This window comes from Podarcis melisellensis, assembly GCF_964234715.1.
Source record: "Podarcis melisellensis genome assembly, chromosome: Z".
Classification (NCBI taxonomy): domain Eukaryota; kingdom Metazoa; phylum Chordata; class Lepidosauria; order Squamata; family Lacertidae; genus Podarcis; species Podarcis melisellensis.
The window spans coordinates 21,012,158-21,016,130 of NC_138547.1; positions in this window are offsets into that span (position 1 = coordinate 21,012,158).

A 3,973-nucleotide genomic window follows, 5' to 3' on the forward strand; every position below is an offset into this window, starting at 1 on the left:
CTGATTGGCTCTGTAGTTCTGAGGGAGTTTTTTTTAATTTGTGTGTTTGGCTGAATGTCTCTCTGCTATGTACAAGGCCTGAACTAAGAAACACAAAATCTCTCTGTTCCTTTCTCTTCACATTACACACTGTCTCTGTTCGGTTTGCTCAGTAAAGTGTTATCTGGACTTTTCTTTCTGGAACTGCATTGGGTTATTTAAGTGACTTTGCTTACAATATCTGGGTCCAATGTGTTAGTACAGAAGACAGGTACACTGCAATGCTGCAAGATGCAATTTTTGAAAAAGGTGGGCAGGTAATGGCAAAACCAGGTCTAACATGTTATTGGAGGGCCCTGTGTAAAAGGAGCCCCCCCCCCGGATGCCCAATAACTCTCTGCACTACACATGGGGGTCTTGGTTGATGCAGCTGCCTTACTGCGAAAAGGAGAGGCACAAGTGGAAAAATAAGTGGGGGTTCTCAACAAAAAAATAAATCACAGTGGAAACTGCTCCTTGAGGATAAACAGTTTGAAAACAAGTCCCAGGCAATTAGATTTTGTTTGTGTATAACTTTCAGTTTTAATAATTGTGCAGCGAATAGAGAATGTTATTGCCTTCAGCTGACAAACAATGGCCGGAAGTATTATGTACTGTGCAATCATATGCCTGCCTGCTTTGAAGTAAACTCTGCTATCTTCAATGGGGCCTGTTGCCAGGTAATGATATACAGTATAGGATTGCTGCCTTAGGGTAGCTTCATCCAAGACAATTTCCTGCATGAATTATCATTCCTATGTAAGAAAACCACTCACTTGTGCACCATAATGTGTGCATTCCTACCCATGTTTCATTGTATTGCATTGCCAAATTGATTTCCAGGTACCCAGGAACAGCTATGGGCAAGATTCCTGTATTAAAGGGGGTTGGACTAGATGACCCTTGGGGTCACTTCCAACTCTACAATTCTACGATTCTATTCTATGTATGAGGCTGTACACACAGTTGCTTCTTGTTTGTTGCATAGAATCTTACTCTTACTGCTGATTCACGACTGGTAAAAAAAAAAAGTTACCTGTAGGTATGCGGTTATTAGTTTTATAACACAATTTAAAACAGATTATGTGAGTATTTTAAAAAATATAACTGGGAAAATTCACAGCAGAAATGCACTTCAACAGACAAAAGGGGTGATTTGCTGAACCAATTGAATGTCTGAACTGTCAGTATTTTGCAGTACTGATTCAAGTAGATCATTTAAAGTAAATAGGTGCTGTTTTGTGCCAGGACATGCAAATCTATTGTACTTTATTTCTTCTTTGAGAAAAGGACTTTTGGTTTGGAAACTGACAGGGAAATTCACAGTAAAACGTGGGATGAATGAATGACTAACATGAAGATGCTTAAAGACACCCCAAGTGAATTAGGATGGATTCCAGACAAATTCTCATTGTCATGTAACCAGCCCACAAGCAAATCACAATGAATGCTTGATAAAGACCAGATATAATCTAGCCTCTGAGGAAGCTTTGTGCAAGCAGTCAGAATGAATACCCAATAAATAGCTAGTTTGTAAGGGCTCCTGAAGTAGATTTAACACACAAGCCACATATTTAAGACACAAGAAATGTAATCTAGAAACATGCACCTTTTAAATAAGTGGGAATTTTCATAAAAATGTACCAGGCAAAGCCAATAAGGTGCAGTGATCACTTAAAACATAATTCCCCAAATTTTGGGGTTTGTAGTTAAGTGTGAACCCCATGTTTGATGTATCAATTGCTCAGTTTGTGGGGTGCTACAAGACGCAAGGTTTTCACTGCAAAAAAAACCTCCTAAACCTTGGTACAGGTTTGGAGAGGATCCCAAATTTAGGGGTTCGTAGTTAATGGGGCTGATTTTCAGCAGTAGTTAGTTAAACCATAGGCCTAAACACACTTACCCCCAGGTAAGTAAGTAAAACCCATTGAGCTTAGTGGGATTTGGATCTGAGCAACCTTGTGTGGGCTTGTATTGTGCCATTGCATCTCCTTCCGGAAAGACATAAAAGCTGACTCTCCAAACATGACTGCTGGCTTTGTCTGCTGTGTTATTTCTGGGTTTTAACTAAATGTTGGTGAGCATTGCCTCCCAATCGTAACAATTTAGGTGGGTGGAAAAGGAAAGCACTGTTCTCCTGGGACTGCAGACGGGAAGGGCAGCACTCTCTGAAGAGCCTCTCGGCCCTATCCACTGGGTAGAGAAGGAACAACTGCAGAGAGCTTGCTTTGTGCCTCTCTGTCAGGAAAAGCACTTTAAAAAATATTATATCCAGGGCTTTTGTTCCCCCAGCCAGAACTCACTGGAACTTAGTTCTGGCACCTCTCAAGTGGGCACCATTGCCATTCTAAAAGAATAAGGGAGGCATTCATGGTGAGTTCTGCTTTTTCTAGAAAAATAGCACGTATTGTACCTGAGAGCTGGTGTCTGAGTTTGCCTTTTTCCCCATCTCCAGTCCAACCTCTTTTCCTTTTGTGTTGTGTCTTTTAGATTGTAAACCTGAGGGGCAGGGACTATGGTAGCTTACTACAGATTGATGAAAGCTGCTTCAGAGACTTGGTTCTCCCCACACACCTGAAGGGCTGAGAATTAATGAATGAATAGTATATAAACAACTTTTGAAGGATTATTTGTTCTCCTTTTAGCATCCTGGATTATGAGTACTCTGGTAGACAAAAGGGAGCACAGGTAGTACTTTTTAAAAGTTAGGTTTGTTTCTCTATGTCTACATAGCACTACAGTATGATTGCATCTTACACATTTTTAATTTGTGTGGTTTCAAGCTTGTGTGGTCCAATGTGGCCGGTTGAAATTGAGCAAATTAAATGTATGCAAGGTTTTCCTGGCACAAAAAGAACTTTTGAGCTCTCTGCCAGGGATGGTGCTGGGAGATCTCATGGGGATTTGGATGGCTCCATGATATCTCGTGAGAACATATCAGAGCTGGGGGGGGGCCCAGAGTTGATGGGCATTATCATTCAAATGGTGTGCATGCACCGCATCTTGTGATCAATTATGTGGGGCAGAGCTTACCAATATTTTATTCAAGTTGGCACCCCTGAAACCATGGCAACTGTCTGAACAACCCTAACCACAGAGTTTAAGAAAGCGGGGGGTGCTTACTTTATGGACTTTTGCTTCAGAACTAGGTTGCCTGTTCGCTCTGAGCTAGTAATGTTGACTGTTGGGAGGAACATGTTCTGGAAATGGACATTTTATTTTCACAGTCTTGTCACAAGAACTCTTTGTTATCAAACCTTGCTCAGTTTGTACAGAGTTACAATCGTGCCTCATCAGTTCATCTGGCTGCCTGCTGATTGAAAAATGTAATTGAAAGCAAAAGACTAAATAAAGAACCCTTCATTTTATACTGTACTGAAGAAGAACACGGAATGCAGGAAGAAAAGAAAACAGAGGTGAACTTATGGTGCCAGAAGCCAGCTTGTTCCCTGTTTAGGACACTGTTCCAAGCTCATCTCTGAATATTTCAGGAGACCTGTTATCAAGGCAATTTGCATAGTCACTTTCTATTGTACAGAAAAGAAAAAAATCAAATCTATCAGCATAATGTTAATGTTTTCCCCTGATATCATTCACATGTTGTGCAGGACAATCCAGCTGGGAAGAGAATTATAAAGAAGGGGGAGTTGGAGAAGAAGTTAAGACTTAATCCGAAGTCTCAGCCGATTCTGAGAGAAATCAAACTTTACCAAGTACAATACTGCAAACTGATAAATCAGGAAATAGAATGGAAAATCAAATTAATGAAACAAAAAACTTTTGAGTCGGCTAATAAATGTGGAAAACTGCTAGCTTGGCAGTTGAAGAGGAGACAAAAGTTAAATACAGTGACAAATTTAGAGATTGAAGGAAGATGTATCCAGAACCCCGGAGAGATTAGAAAGTGTTTCCAGAGATATTTCAAAAAATTATACACCCAAGGGCCACAAGATGA